We start from the raw sequence: 16,748 nt of genomic DNA on the forward strand, positions 1-16,748 counted from the left end.
AGAGGGGAAATAAAGAGGGAAATACAAATTTAAAGCTGTTGGAGGAGGCTTTGGAAGGGAAGGGCTGGTTAAAGAGGCTTGTTTTGCTGGTTTCAAGGCTCATTCCATGTGTCCTTCTCAGCCCTTTGTCATGGGTGGTGGTGGTGTGGTACGTGCCCAGAGCATTGGGGTATGGACTGCATATGGTGAGTACCAATGGCACAGCTGCCCACGGTCACCATCCCTGGGGGTGTTCCAGAGCTGTGGGGATGTAGCACTGAGGGATGTGGGCATGGTGAGGGATAGGTTGGGAATCACGCAGGTCTTTTCCATCCTCCATGATTCTATGAGCCGGGAGTCCCTGAGGTGCAGAGGGTTTTCTCATGTAGCTCAAGAGGAAGAGCTGGAGAACAGCATCTGGCACTGTGCATCTAATAGAGAGCTCTCAGAACCAGAGGCTAATATTGAATTCTCATTAATACCAGCTCACTACGTTTATTTAAAGTCTGCAATGTGCTCATAGTTGCAGGGGTGTTGGAAGTAGATGATCTCAAAGGTCCCTCTCAACCCAAACCATTCTATGATTCATGCGCTCTTTCAGTTTTTGTGCCTCCTGGGTAAGGTTTTAGCACAAAACGTGGCTGTATGAGGGTTCTTAAACTGGCATACAGAGTGCTGCGAGGACAGCTAACATGTGGGCAGACTTTTGGGTGATGGGAGGATGTTTGCTTCTGCCCTTTGATGCAAAAGCTTCATGTATTTGTGTGCTGAGCCATACGTTGGTTTTACTAAGGAGCACTCAGACACCTCCTGGGCTGGTGGGATCAGCTCTCCTCCTCTCCCTGGCATTTGGATAAAAAATGCTTGGGAGGATTACAGCAGAGAAACGTTAATGAATATTTATCAGGGCTGCTTATAACTGCTTTATTCCCGGTTGCACTTGCATTTCTGTTATCTTGTTATGCCTTTATATGTTTCCCTGGAGCAGCAAGAAGGTCACTGTGACATGTATTAAGATGCCAGCCGTTGTCTGTCTCTGTGGCCATCCTTGCTGGCCATTGCTGGGTGAGTTTGTGGTTGCTAAAAGAGACTCCTTTGTGACAGCAGTGGGTCCTTTGTGGCAGAGGAAATCTTGGAAGTGTTAGAATATCTTGTTGTGGGGCTTCTGGTAAGAGTTAACCATTGGTCTGTGTGGGTGTTCTGGGCTGCTGTTGGCTCAGGGGTGTCTTGGGAAGTATTAATCAGCCTTCCTTTGGGTGCTCCTTGGATGCTCGGTCTGACATGAACCATAGAACCATTCAGGTTGGAAAAAACCTCCAAGATCATCCAGTCCAGCCATCCACCTACCGCCATTTCCCCACTAAACCTCAGTACAATGTCTAAATGTTTCTTGAACACTTCAAGAGATGGTGACTCCACCACCTGGCCTGGGCAGCTCATTCCAATGCCAATGAGGGGTTACTCATTGGGAAAAGAAACTTATTCCTAACATCCAACCTGAAATCATGGAGCCATAGAATGGCTTGAGTTCTAAAGGCCATCTCTGGTCTTGCTCCCTGCAATAAACAGGGACACCCACAGCTCCATCAGTGCTCAGAGCCCATCCAGCCTGACCTTGGGTGTCTGCAGGGATGGGGCACCCACCATCTCTTTGGGCAAATCGAAGCCTTGGCCTGCTCTGTTGTGGCAGAAGCTCCATGAGCTCTTAGCATTGCAAGCAAATGCTGTGGAAATGAAGTGCCAAATGCAGATGGGTGCTTTACTCAATGTCATCTACTTCCCCAAAGCGAGAGGATGGTGAGAAGAGACTGTAGATATTTGGCAGGAGATGGCACACATACAACCATGCTATGCAGCTGACCAGAGCAGTGGCTGAGCTGTGAAGGTCTGATGTCAAGTTCTGGGTCAGGGGAGGGCATTGTTTATTAACATCTGTGTGGTTAATTACTGCAATTGGCAGAGCTGGAGACGCTGGTCTGGAGTTGCAGTTGTTTCCCTGTCCCAGAGATGACAGGAGGATAATAAGAAAGATGTGTCAACTTGGACCGTCAGCTAATTCATCCTCCTCCCACTTCCAGCATGAGTTAGCAGCATATAAATCAACATCCCTATGAATCAGTGCTTTAATTTCTTCCTCCTTCTTGGAAGGAAAGTTCTTCTTTTAACACGCAAACGCACGGGGCAGCTTCAACACGACTTGGCAAAGGCAGGTCCTTGAACACAATGTTTTTTGTGCTTTGTGGGGTGTTGAAGCTGCTCATGTGAAACCAGGCTGAGACCTTGGTGGGTAGCACAGCAACCCCTTTGACTTGTGGAGACTTGAGGATCTTAATTACTGCTCAGGGTAACCGAAAATCTAATATTTGGCAGATAGCTGTGTTCTGAAAGATGTTAATAGCTTGCAGGAGTGATTAACCTTGCAAAGCAGGAAATGCCTGTGATGCATTGATTTTTCTTTCCCTTCCCCCCAGTCTCTCGGTGAATGCCATTCTTATTAACGCTGCTAACAGAAGACAATCGTAGGCTTTCCTTGGTTTAATGCAAGCTTCAGAGGATGCAATTACTGTCTTTCACAAAAGGATGGGGGTGGCTATAGGAAACCAGGAAATGGGGAGGGTGACTTGAGGTCTACCAGTGTTTCCACTATGGAATGTGGAGCTGAGATTTCCCTGGGCTCCCTTAAGCACAAAGGAATCCCAGCCATCATTAAATGCAACTGGCCACTCTTCTTGCAACTGGTCTGTTTTTTTTCTGCTGTAAAAATGACTTTGCTGTCAAGGTTTAAAACCTGTTTTGTATGACTTGCATTCTCCTTTTGATTGATCGGTGAGGTGAAAAGGAATCCATATGCTCTCTCTAACCTTGCTCCAAGCTGTGTATAAAGAGGGCTTAACTGTGGATCTGGAAAGGTGGTGAGGAACAAAATAGAGCTTTCCTTGCAGATGTATGACTGGGGAATGAGCTGCTGGAGGGGAGCTCTGCAGAGAGGGACCTGGGCATCCTGGTGGATGACAGGTTGGTCATGAGCCAGCAGTGTGCCCTCATGGCTAAAAAAGCCAATGGCATCCTGGGGTGCATTAAAAAGAGCATGTCCAGCAGGTCAAGGGAGGTGATCCTCCCCCTCTACTCTGCCCTGGTGAGGCCTCATCTGGAATATTGTGTCAATTTCTGGGCTTCCCAATACAAAACAGACAGGGATCTCTTAGAAAGAGTCCAGCAGAGGGTCACAAAGATGGTGAAGGTCCTGGAGCATCTCCCCTATGAAGAAAGGCTGAATGAACTGGGTCTGTTTAGCCTTGAAAAAAGACAACTGAGAGGGGATTTGATCCAGGTCTATAAATATCTGAGGTGTGGGGGGCAAAGTGGTGAGGCCAGACTCTTTTCAGCAATGATGATTCTTCCAATGATTCTGTGATTCTGTGTATGGGTGATCCACTCCTTCTTAAAGCCCTGGGGTGTGTTAGACTACAGAATCAGCTAGGCTTGTAAGAATAGAGATGTCATGAATGGACATTTATCTAAATATCCACAACTTCTGGTTGTGGATAGCTTGTGGTTTTGGGATAATGCCCCCAAGGTACCCCATCTAGGGTATGTGAGTGGGCAGTGATAGGACAAGGGGGAATGGTTTTAAAGTGAGACAGGGGAGGTTCAGGTTGGATCTTAGGAGGAAGTTTTTCACCCAGAGGGTGGTGATGCACTGGAACAGGTTGCCCAAGGAGGCTGTGGATGCCCCATCCCTGCAGGCATTCAAGGCCAGGCTGGATGTGGCTCTGGGCAGCCTGGGCTGCTGGTTGGTGACCCTGCACACAGCAGGGGGTTGGAGCTGGGTGAGCACTGTGGGCCTTTGCAACCCAGGCCATTCTATCATTCTCTGAGGGTTTGGTGCACAGGGACATGTGAAAGATCTCCTTTTTTGATGAGGCTCCTCCTGCATGCAGATACAGTATTCTGGAATTAAACAAGAATAGGGCAAAGTGACCTGACTCATCAGTTCTGCTGTATTCAGCAAGTGGCACAGCTTGCATGTGTGATTTCCTGCCGAAAAACATTGCCCTGCCTCTCCTAGGGGAACATTTTGCTGTGTTCCTCCAAGGGTGTGGGAGAACAAGCAGTGGGGTCTGCATGGACTCAGTCTTATCTGTCTCCCTGGTGGTTCTGAATGGATGTGCTGTTGTGTTCCTGCAGTACCTTAGCTAAGAAGCAGCTACAAGAAAACCTTTATGTTTAAGGTATGTTTCTAGCACACTGCAGTGAAGGAATAAACCTTTACCATAAAGATTAGTTAGTACAGAACTTCCTGTGTTCAAGAAGAACATGCAAAGGATGCGAATGTCAAATTAGATACCTTTATTGTGCCAAACTTGATGGCGAAAGGTCTCTGTGGGGTTACTGTGTCAAACAACTCTGAAGCAAAGGTGCTCATGTGGTTCTTGATTCCTTGGAAGGAATTGAGCCCCATCTTATGACATCAGATGCCTCCAGGGATGGGGCCAGTTCCTCATCACCCTTATAGTAAAAATTTGTGATGAGTAGGAGGTAAACTTGGATCTTTGGGTGGGTAAAAGTACCTCAGATACAGCATGTGTGACTCTTTTGTTTAAACATGGTCATTGTGTTGGAGATGGCAAGGTAGTGGCATCAATTAACGAGGGATGAGCTCTAAGGACTGTGGCGGTTGACCTGCCATCACTCAGAATAAAACCAGTCTTAATAAGACTGACAAACAGCCTCTTCAAATTGAAACTGTCTAATTCTAATGGCAAATTGACTTCTTTCCTCTGTTTTCTTCCACCAGTCCCCAGACAGTCTTTAAACCTGGAATACATCTGTGTATCCAACTCTCCTGTGAAGCTGATAATCCTTCTTTACTTTGTCCCTTCATCTGCAAATACCTGCGTGTGCATAAACAGTCAACAAATCTGACTTACAACCACAGGGCTCTGTGGCCATTTCCATCGTGAACTCAGCTCAGCTCTTGGTTCTCTCACTCTCAGCAGGGCTGTCTTTCCACATAATAAATCGCCAGCATTTATTGGTCTTCTGACATATACGTTTCCCAAGGGAAAGGAAGGAGGCTGGCTGAACAAAGCCTTCTCTATAATCAGAGTTTGCAGTAGGCTTTGGGCAGAAATGGTGCTTGCTGGCCAGCACAGCTGGGATTTTATTGCTCTGTCTGTAATGGCATTTATACCAACCACAAGATTTGAGACATACTGAGTAATATACCTTAGTCTGTATTAAGAGCTTAGTGTGTATAATATATGATAGCGTTTGCAAGAGCTGGTAAGAAACCCATGTGTTTCTACCTGAGTTCTGCTTTAGTGGCACCAAGTGCTGTTTGCTTGTGGCTGAGCTGGATGCTGAGTTTCAGCTGCATCTTGCGCCCTGGATGAAGCAAGAGGTGCTAAAAGTGAGCTGGATCTTTGGTTGATGCAGGATGAGTAGCCCTTGCTTCTTGGTTGCGTTTAGTCTGTATCACCTTGTGCTGGGATGGCTGGTTGCTTTAGGGAATATGTTTTGCAGTGACACCTCTGAGACTCATCTAACTTAAGCTGATGGTTGACTCTGAGATGAATTTCTTCCTCTGAAAGCTTTGCTCTGCTCTGCTCTGCCCCAGTGAAGCCACATTAGAAATCCTGTGTCCAGTGCTGGGCTCCCCAGTTCAGAAAAGACAGGGATCTCCTTGAAGGAGTCCAGCAGAGGCCACAAAGATGTTACAGGGTCTGGAACATCTCCCATAGGTGGAAAGGCTGAGTGACTTGGGTCTGTTCATCCTAGGGAAAGGACTGAAAGGGGATCTGATCAGTGCTTATAAATACCTATAGGGAGGTGGGAGGCAAATGGATGAGGCCAGGCTTCTTCTTGCTGGTGATTAGCGATAGGACGAGGAGTGATGGCCTAAAACTGGGGCATAGGAAGTTCTGTACTAACATGTGGAACATCTTTATGGTAAGGGTTATGGAGCACTGACAGGTTGACCAGAGAGGTGGTGGAATCTCTTCTATGAAGATATTCCAGACCTATCTGAATGCACGCACACCTTTGTGACCTCCTGTAGGGATCTGCTTTAGCAGGAATTGGGCTCAATGATGTCTTGAGGTCCCTTCCAACCCCTGCAATGCTGTGATTCTGTTGGTCCAGGTGGTTGTGGGCTTGGAAGGACGATTCCCACTGCTTTGCAAGGAGCCAGCAAGAGGCATCCTATGCGTGAAGAGGTGTTGCTGCAGCAGTTTGGCAAGGCTCCTGCTCATCTCATGCAAGCAGAGCAGCAGTAGCAGCTGCCTCTCTAGCAAGGAGGAGGGAGAAGTAGGTCAGAATTTGCATTCTTTGCCTGGTTTCCCGGCATGACATGCACATTTTTTTTTCTTCCCCGGGTCTTCTCTTTAAATGAGCAGTTCCTGTATGTGTGTGTTCCTTGAATCAGAGTCATAAATCCGGATGTATAATTGGGCTTCAATGCCTGTTTGCTCTCTGAAAGCACTTCTAGGAGCCACCTCAGACCTGAGGGCTGATCCCAGCATGTAAAATCTGAAACAACTGCTTGGGGCAATGTCTTCATTTTTGTTATTTTTTTTCCCAGGTCAGGATTTAAACCTTCTCCTGTAGGTTTTCTTTTGGAGCAACTAACTGATCTGCAAAAGTGATGGTGAGACTTCTTTTCAGCACTTCTCTGTGGGCTCTGGGATGGTCATTTGGGTCTGGTGGGGTAAAGGAGGGAGATGGAGCACAGCGGGTTCCTGGCAACCAGAGCAGCATCCAAGCATTGCTGTGAGGCTGCAGGGCGGCCAAAGGAGGGTTCTGTTGTGGTTTTACTCTGTGCAAGTTGATGGAAGTTTTTCACCCAGAGCGTGGTGACGCACTGGAACAGGTTGCCCAAGGAGGCTGTGGATGCCCCGTCCATCCCTGGAGGTGTTCAAGGCCAGGCTGGATGGGGCCCTGGGCAGCCTGGGCTGGTATCAATGTGGAGGTTGGTGGCCCTGCCTGCAGAGAGGTGCTGGAGCTTCATCATTCTCGAGGTCCCTTCCAACCGAAGCCATTCTGTGATGCTTAGGATTTATGGTTCCCATTGCTGTTTCACATCCTCGGTTTGAAACCAGGCTTTGCAGTTCTGCATCTCTGTCCTCTCAGAGGGAAATGTAACACCACTTCCTGAAATGTATGTACACAGATGGGTGATTTTTTTGTAGGGAAAAGTAACACTAATTTCAGTGTGTGGTGGAAAGAAGGGCCCGCTGCACAATTCCAGAATGTCTTCAGATCTGTAGGTGATTTTTGCTAAGAGATTTTGTGGTCAGGGTCTTAATTGCTGCTTTAAGAAGAATAAAATAAAATAGTTTGAACTGTAAAACAGGTCACCACCACATGATCTGAAGACAAGTGTATGGGTAAAAGAGATGGAAAATATATTCATATCATAGAGTCACAATGGCTTGGGTTGGAATGGACCTCAAAGATCATCTAGTTCCAGCCCCCTGCCAATGAGATCATTGCTTCACTGGACTTCCAGTTGATCTTTTGAGTATGGACAGCATTTCATGGAGGCTTTTGCTCTTTCTTTCTGTAGTGTGTGCACACATCTGGCCAGAAATGACTCATTTTTCTTTTTTGAGGACGTTTCAGGCTGGTTGTTCCAATGCTTTGCACCAGTGAAACTGCAACCTGAACCTGTGCAAACAGCAGTGATGTCATGTTTGTTCCCATTCGTGTCTCCTCAGGTTATCGTACTGCCCTTCTGCCCTCCTACTCCCCTTGGGATTTTGCATGTTCAAGCACTAGCTGTAGGAACGCTGCTTAAAAGTAAATATAAGAACATCAGAGTCTTTCTAAAGCGTTGGGAGAACTTGGTTTGAGAGGAGGAATGGGAATTGCAATCATTGCCCTGAAAGCATATTTGGATTTCTTCTTGTTCTCTCCCTTGTACTTGCCATCCAACCTGTGTTTGAAATAATCTGTGTGCATGTCCAATTGTTCCCTTTGGGTGCTTGGTTTTAATTGCACTGTTGTTTCAATGGCATCTACATGCTGAGAGCCACTTTCTGGAGTTGCATGATGTGTGGGTGTATTAAAGATCATCGGGAGGGAGAAGAGGTGTTGCAAAAAGGCTCTGTTTGTCTTTCTGCTTGAAAATAAAGCCTGAGACGAAAGGCATCCAGCACATGTGTGTGCATGAACACAGCTAATCCTCCGCACCCAGGGCACACCTCTGTCACTGTGTATGTGGGCTTTTGAGGTATAGGGACTCTGTCATCTATTCCTGTTCTCAACATGCAAAACTGTGTGCTGTTTTTGCAACTGTGGGATGTGGCTCCCATCCTTGGAAGGTCTGATTACTCACTGCTCTGTCTCTACAAGAGCTTTTCTCCTATTGCGGATAGTCCTCACCTTCCTTCATCTCCAGGTAGGATTTGAAGAGACCACTGTTGTTCTGAGCTCTTAATCTTCTCGTTGCTTTCTGTTCTGTTGCTGATGCCCAAGTGATATTTGCACCTTGTGCACGTGTCCTGGTGACAAGTCTTCTCTATCTGCACTCATAGACTCATGGGGTTGTTAAGGCTGGAAGAGACCAGCACAAAGTCCAAGTACAACCCCATCCCGTCCCCACTATGCCCACTCAGCTGCGTCCCCAAGTGCCACATCTACAATTCGGTACCACCCAGACTGCTGCAAAGAATAGCTTGATGGCTGCTATGTCTATGCATAAATCTGCCATGGTTTGCCTGGCATCTTCTTGGTTTTTGTGTGAATAGCAAATGGGCAAAGTGCCTACGCAGGTGAAGTCTTGGCCACCTGTTTCCAAGTTGTCTTAGCGAAACCATCCTGTGAGGATTTCAAAGCCCAACAAGATTAGAATATATTTAATGTGGGATCTTTTTTCTTTTCTGCCTCTGGGACCTGATTTCAGCAGGAGATTGATGATGAGCTTTGACTTCCTTGTGCAACTTCATATCAGGGTGATGAATGGATACTGGTTCAGCTTCTACCAGGCAATAACTGCAGCTGGAGATACTTTCAGCTAGTAAATTGCGTTATATTTTAGAGCAAAAGAAAAGAAATCAAGGCTGTTATAATACAAAGATGGAGACTGTCTTAAATACAGCTTATGGCTACTGAAGTAAAAAATATCAAGTCAGTCTTGCGAGACTGCCCTGGAGAGTATTTGCTCTGTAAAGCAGGAGGAAAGCTGCTGACAATTCCTGTCTTTAGAAATCCAGTGATTGAGCCTCCTTGGGAAGAGGGTGCCTGTAACAAAGCATGAACATGCAATAGGAAAGAATGCGTGCATCCCAAACATCTTGCCAAGCTTTTACAGACAGTCCTCTTCATGACGTGTTTTCCTTGTGGCTTCTGTTGTGCCTTGAACTGGAGATGGAGCTGGCTGGAGAGTTGCCTGTCAGGGTGGCGACACAGGTTAACATAGTAGAGCTGGTAAGGTGGAAAGAATATTTTTCTCTCTCAAATGCAAGCATGTTTAAATGGTACTATTGGTGCTGGGGTGTTCTGGTGTTTGCTCTGGATGTGCTGGAGCTGATCCTGTCCCTGCTCTTGGCTTCCTCTGTTGGTGGCTGTCTTTAGCAGATGGTTGTATCAGTGGGCAAAATGGGTGATCCTGTTGGCTCTGCCTTCAGTATGACAGGCCTGAAATCTGTGTGTGCCACCTGCTGAACTGACTGAAAAAACAGGCTTATTCTGATACATAAAGAAGTCATCTCATCAAGCTTGGCGTGTAGGACAAGTCTTAATAGCATGTGTGGGAGAAGAAAGGAAAATTCAGTGTGGTGGTAGGTCTGAGCTTTTTCTGCAACAGCACAGAGGGTAGCAAGGGTGTGATTGAGCTCTTAAATACCCCTTGGCTTGAATGAAAAACACAATGATTTGCCGTGTTATTTGTAAGGCCGTTACTTCTTGTCTTACCACTAGTTACCTGGGAGAAGGTAGTTGTACAGAGCAACAGTAAGAGAGAAGAACTCTTACTTTCCCGATATGAAGAGGTGTCTGAATTTGGATTGTCCATCTCCATCCTATTTGCCTAAACAGGACGATGTGAGCTTAGTGGCACAACTACCAAATCTGTTCTTATCTTAAAGCCATGCAGCCGTATGGTTCACGATGGAGAGAACGTAATCCATGGTTGGATTACATCCAGCTGTGTGTTTTGTCTTCTCCAATAGTGAGATAACTGGACTGGTTGACGTGGCAGAGAATGACCTTTGTGGGGGCTGTAATGGGACCTTGCACAGCCTGTTTTGTGTTGGCTGGAGGTAAGGCTGGGTTTACTCAAGGTTTGCTTTGCAGACAGCAGTGAGTGCTGGGTTGTACCCGTTAAGCAGAAATGCATTCTATCAATGCATTGGCTCTGGACCATGTGGTGCTCTCTGCAGCCACGACTGAGCTGTCAACCCAGGTCACCTTCTACCACGTGGCTGAAGACTGAGATTGGAAACCCCTTTTGATGAAGTCCTAAGAACGCAAAGGAAATTCACTTGAAAACCTATTGGGAAAGCTGAGCATTCCATTGCAAAAGAACAACCAGCTCTGCTAATCTCTCCTAATTCTGCAACACGTTTTTTACCTGTGGTTATTTCCCTGTGCGTGGGGGCTGAGTACCAATTTGAACTTGTCCAGCCTTCAGGTTTGTCCCAGTGAGTGTTTTGGGTTTTCAGCAGTGGGTTTGAAAAACATCACAGTTTGTTTAGCTGGGTGAAAACTCCTGACTTCAGGATCCTTTTTTAACGTGCCTATTCTGGGCTCAGATTGAAATTGAAGAGAAATAGCACTTAGGTCCGTGTAAAAAGCTGAGCCACCTGTTGCAGAGTGCAAGTCGCATATGCTGAACGAGTGATGGGTGGCAAAGACGCTTCTCTGGCGTAAGAACGAAACCTTATTAAGCTGTGAAAAGAAACACGAACAGACCATTGAAAGACAGAGCTAGACGAGACGTGGAGCTGCCTCCGTGTTTTTGCTCTTAGAGGGATGTTGTGAAGCCCAACAGATTGCAGACCAAAGCGTAGGGAGGGGTGTGAGGAAGGCGCTTGCATCATGTCCTGGGAATAGAAACAAGTGCGCGATGCTCTGCTCTCCTGTCAGCTGTTTGCCAAAAAAGAAAGGAAAAAGGGAAAAACAAGAGAAAAAAAAAGGTTTTTAATAGGCTTCACTCTATTGATATTAAAATACAGGAAAAAAGAGAGAAAAAATATGGAATTCTCAGGGCCTCAGCAGAAGGTTGAGCAACAAAACGCCACTGGAAAAATGCATGGGGTTCTAGTTAATTTTTACAAGATACTGCTAAATATTGGGATGGTGTTTGCCAGCCCTGTGCAAACATCACCCTTTCTTAAATACTGCTAAGAAGACCGATGGCAAATCAAGGTAAGGATTATCAAGGACTTCAGTTAGTCCTGCAGCGTGCTCACTAGCTTGTAATTGCTGTGCTGCTAAAGACAGAAATGGATATTCTTGGAAAGCAGCGTGATCCAAAACCCCGACCTTCTGGAATATGCAAAATTGCTTAGAAAGCTAAAAGTGAATAGCCAGGATTAAAGAGAAGATGGTGATTTACAGCACTTCAACCAACATTGTCAGCTTGAGGGTTTATGCTGGAAAATGTTCCCATCCGGAGCTGTCAGACCCTGAGTTTTGTTGTTGGCTGCAAACCTCAGGCTGCATTAAAACTTGGTCAAACGTTTTGTTTCTCTGCTGGAAACAGTCATTTAGAAAGGGAAGAAGAAGGGAAAAGGTGACGTTCTTCTCTCTTTCCAACTTGCTTTGAAAGCAGCTCAAGCAGGGATTTCTTTTCCCCAAGTCAATGTGCCTGTGCTCTCCCCATCCAGGAGGCAAACAACCAGAACTTCTCCCTGCAGACTTCTTTCCTCTATGGAACCTGCTGTTGGAGACCTGGGACTGGTGAAAAAGGACAGCTGGATTCCTTGCTTGATGGTGTCTTGAATCGGTATGAGGCTATGGATGAAATACAACATTTCTTTTGCTTTCGAGCTCTTGGCAAGGCATATTTTCACCATGGCTGTTAAGCAATAATCCGTTCTCCTTGTTTCCTCCATTTTCTTATGGTGTTTTGCATCACTCAGTGTGCGTACCTGCCTTGCTCAGTAATGCTCGCACACATGAGCTGGCCATGCTGGTCCCACTGTTATTATGGACAACAAAGTCCAGCTGTGTTTACTGCAGAACAGGGTGGTGTTTTGCCTTGATGAGTGAAAATATAGTTTTCCTAATATGGAGGAATGGGGCATCAGCTATGAGAACGTGGATTCTGGATACCTTGTAGGGGCAGATTTTGGATGCTGGGAGATGGATGCTCCTTTGAACTCAAGTGGGCTTGTGAGCCTGCCTGGGATCAAAGGTGTGAGCCCAAGGGCTCTAAGCCTGCTGTGCTGTTTTTAACTGATGCAATTCACAACACGAAATAAAACACATTCTCCTTTGAAGAAGTTGTCTTCTAGCAATTACTAGCCCATATTTCTTCTGGATTGTGTCGAAATAACAACAGTGAAATCACTGGTTTACCTGGAGACAGCAGGAATGATACGGAAAGTTTTCTTCATATCTCATTCAACAGCTTTGGGCATAGTAGAGCCAAAGAAGGTAACAGTAGTTCAATTAATTTTTCAACTCAGTTTGACATTAATGAGCGCAGACATTAGAATGACGTTTTTCTGAGTGTGAATGAGGCCAGCTTCCATCTCACTCATTCTTAGACTTGCTGATAAGCTTCTTGATGGCTTGGAGATGCATTTATTTATTTCTCTAAAGCATTCTTGGCTTAAGAGCTTCCCAAACTATGTAATGGCTGAGCTGTATGTTGGCCATATAAGAAGAGATAAGATACTACTGCAGGTAGAGTATCCCAGTATCCCAGTCATTCAGACTGGGGAGTTTTCAGGAGGGAAAAAAGCAGCTTTCTAGTTAAGGAAGTGTGTTATATCAAATGCCTAAACTATTTGAGTTTTGGGGAGCAGATCGGTTTGTTTGCATCTCTGGGATGAGTAAGGCTGGAGCTGATAGAGATGTGGAAAATGTGCTAATACTGCCAAAATTCAGGTCAGAGAAGAAAACGTTTCTTTCCATTGTAACCAGAGGGACACTTACATAACTGTTCTTGGGCCAGCTTAAGAGATAGCAAAGATGGGGTGGGGGGAGGGGAAAAAAACATACTGCTGATAAGCCCACAGAATCAAAAAATAGGATCAGGCTCCTGGGAATGAAAAAGAACCTGTTGGAGGTAATGCTCTGCTAGGCTGACAGAAACTCAAGTGAGTGTCAAATCAACTGTGAGCCAAACAGAGCGGCTATCCTAAGTCAGCTGGACTGTGTCTTAATGCAAAGATTCCTGTGTTGGTTTACACATTGAATCCTATCTGGAAAATAGCCATTTAGCTCTAGCAAGTGGTGTGGAACGTGTAGATGTTGTACTGAGAAACATGGTTTAGTGGGGAAATATTGGTGGTTGGACTGGGTCATCTTGGATGTCTTTTCCAGTGTTGGTGATGCTATGATTCTATGAAGCTCTTATGGCTTCCTTGCCTTGCTTAGACCACAGCGCTCACATATCAAGGATGCAGGGATAGTCAGAGATCATAAACTCCTGCTGTGTTGAAGCAGATACAACACTGATATCAAGCTTTTGGCTTTCAGTTGAAAATAGCTCTTAAGACAAGGAAATACCACTGGGTTTCTGTCTTTGGAAACAAAGGATGTACTCTCATTTATTTTTCTTGTTTATTTTTGTTTCTCATGGGTGATAGATTCTCCTGCTGATGTGTTGTGCTGGTGCAGATGTCTTCTGCCTTGTGCTTTTGATGATCCCTTGAGCAGAACAGTGGGCACTTCTGTAAATGGTGTAATGTGTTGGGCCCGTCAACACCTCGAGAGCAAAGGAAAGTGTTTGATCAAGGAGTCGTCTATTCTCTAATATGTTGTTGAGAGGACATATGCTCATCCAGGGAAGAGCAATTCTTGTGTTGCTTTACCTTTGAGTTTCAGGAGGATGATGGTAAAGGGAGAACGTTTCGACTAGATGATCTTGTAGGTTCTTTCCAACCTTGTGATTCTATGGTGTAAAAACCATTCCAACAACAACAAAGATATTGCCAGCTGATGGTCCTTCCTCTAGAAGTTATTATCTTCTAGTCGATATAAGACCTAATCCTGACATTTCTCAATCAAAGCCCTGTTTCTTTGCGGCTTATTTCAGTTTCTTTCATATTCCCTCTTGTCTTCTTTCATGTTTTCAGCTGTATGTGCTGACTAATCTGTGATAGTTGGCTGGACTGGATCTGCTCTCCCCTTGGGGAAGTCTCATGTGATCCATGGTTCCACCCAACAGTGACTCTTGCAGAGCTTGGCTGTGCATCAGTGCTCATCACATGGGAAGAGGATGATGCTCTGGGGCATGGCTGCTTGGAGGGAAGGAGGAGTAAAGGGTATGGGATTGGAGAGACTTATGCAAGCAGTCTGAGTTTACTTAGAAAAACAAGATGACAATAAAGGTATTTTTAGCTCTTGGGTGGTGTGTAGAAATCTGCTTGTTTTCTGTGGACAGTAGCTTTCCCCTCTGTTCCTACAGGGACATGGTTAGAGACCATGATGTTGAAAGGTTGATGGTTGGGAGTGATCTTAGAGGTCTTTTCCAGCCTTAGGGATTCTGTGATTTGATGTATATGGGCTCTTAATCTGAATTGTTTTTTGTTTGTTTTGCTTTGTGCTTGCATAAGGATGGCTCATCAAAAGATTTCAGGATGCCTTTTTGTGTTCTTTCCCCTCCTCTCTTTCCCTGATGTTGAAAGGTCTGCTTTGGCTCTGCTTGTGTCATTTTCTGTGATGACATCCGTGTCTTTCTAGGTCAGAACAGAAAGGTCATCTTGCTGAATGGACACATTTCCTCTAGGCAAGCTATTAGCAATGACTGAACGCTTGCATAACTGGTCCTTAATCTGTGGTGCTGAGCACTCTGCCCTGGTGAGCATTTTCATGTGGGTTTTCTTAGTGGTGGTTGTGGTGCTGTTGTTTTTGCTGATGTTATTATTTTGCTCTTCCCCTATTGAGTTGTCATAGAATCACCAATGATGGAAAAGACCTCCAAGATCATCCAGCCCTGCCGTCCACCTACTGCCAATATTTCCTCATTGAACCACGTTCCTTAGTATCACATCTACACATTTCTTGAACACGTGGTCACAGGATACTAAGGAAACTACCTCTCCTTTTCTGAGTTTTTAGGCTTTTTTTTTCCTAGAAAGATGATTATTTCCAGGGGAAGGGAAGAAAAATCTTCATCCTTTTGCATTTTGGCCTCTGGGTTCCTGCGGGACTTACTGCTTAGCAGCTCCAGATGTTTGGATGAGCTGCTCTGGGTTGGAAGCAATTCCCACCAAACTACATAACTCTGTATTAATGGACCCCTTGGGTTCTAGCCTTAAGACCATGTTCTTTGCAGCATGAGGCTAAGGATCATAAGCAATGACCTAATGGGACTCTGGGGGTTTGAGGCACATTGGATGGAGAGCTTTGCATCAGTATTTCCCAAGCCCATGCTAACCAAGAGTTTGCTCTGGATATCTTTGCTTGAATTAAATCCATCACCTGCTTGTTGTGAAGGAGGTAGAAATAGCTGTAAGGATGGTCATTAATGCTTGGCTTTCATGAGTTATCATGAAGAAGGACCCTATTTATTCACTTTTACAATAAATCCTGTTGAGTTTTGCTTTGAGTCTTGCTGTGAGTGGGGTGGAGGGAGGATGGCTGGATTGCTGTGAAGGCATTTTGCAGATGTCATTATTTAATGGTAATCTTTGGTATCCACTACTCTATTTGTTACTGTTTATAGCATGCTGAGTTGGGGTCCCATCGGTAGCTGCCTGGGAAAAGCATGGTTAATGCTTTTAATGAGGGCTCTGGATTGGACTGTGCTGATTCTTGTAATACTGAGAGACCTCAGAAATGTTTGAGTGATAGGTTTTGGATTTGCACCAGTACATGAATCCCTCATGGCTTGTCCCTTCCATAGAATCATAGAATTACCCAGGTTGGAAAAGACCTTGAAGATCATCAAGTCCAACTTCCATGATGAAAACAATATAGTAGCCGATGCAATTGGCAGATGGGGTTTTGCATTTAGCTTTTATTACAACAGGACTCTGCAGGCATGGGCTGGAATTGACTTTGGGTCTCCTCTGTTAGCTCTGAGAGTCGCCCTGGGGTGGAGGGATGGTTCTCTTGATCTCCCCCACCCCTTTCACTCAGTGTGTCAGTTCTAGTGCCACAGTCACATCCTTGACCAGGATTTTGGGATGCTCTTTGGAAACTGGAAAGTACTGGAGAGTATTGCAAGTGGTTGCCAAGTCGAATGAGAATTCCCTTCTCCTGAAAGATTTGTATTGCTGCAAACAGAGTAAAAGCACTTTGTCCTTATTCATGTCTTCCTAAAGATCAGTTCCTGTGTTTTGAAAGTGTTAGCAGTCAAGAGAAGTATTTACCTGAGTGAGTAGCTGCGTGATCTGGTGGCTGTAGCCTGTCTTTCCTTACCAGCTTGTTTCCCTTGATGCCATTTCCATGTACCACAGTGTCTACGTTGAGTTTGTAAATCCTCTTGGGAGAGAAACTGTCACGTCTCTGTCTCCTTGCATTGAACAGAGACTGATTTATACAGATCTGGAAAGAATTCAGCAGTAACTGGAAAGAGGCTTTAGTAAAGCAAGAGAAACCTGGTGTTCTATTGGATGCCTTTGGAACGCGAGACAGGGAAACTGGGC

The 16,748-nt window shown here is 45.4% G+C and overlaps 1 protein-coding gene across 6 annotated transcripts in view; it reads left to right on the forward strand.

The window, feature by feature from the left end:
* Positions 1-16,748, forward strand: part of GDPD5 (glycerophosphodiester phosphodiesterase domain containing 5) — a 129,675-nt gene that overhangs the window by 22,482 nt on the left and 90,445 nt on the right. For 2 of the 6 annotated variants that reach the window (XM_085536682.1, XM_015852601.3), the window contains exon 2: positions 6,563-6,628. The exons of the other annotated variants lie outside the window; for them this stretch is intronic. The gene's annotated coding sequence lies outside the window, so the exon portion shown is untranslated. The remainder of the gene's footprint in view (positions 1-6,562; positions 6,629-16,748) is intronic. 6 annotated transcript variants of the gene reach the window in all.

Source organism: Coturnix japonica, chromosome 1, assembly GCF_054131305.1.
Source record: "Coturnix japonica strain WE chromosome 1, WE-NBRP24, whole genome shotgun sequence".
NCBI lineage: Eukaryota > Metazoa > Chordata > Aves > Galliformes > Phasianidae > Coturnix > Coturnix japonica.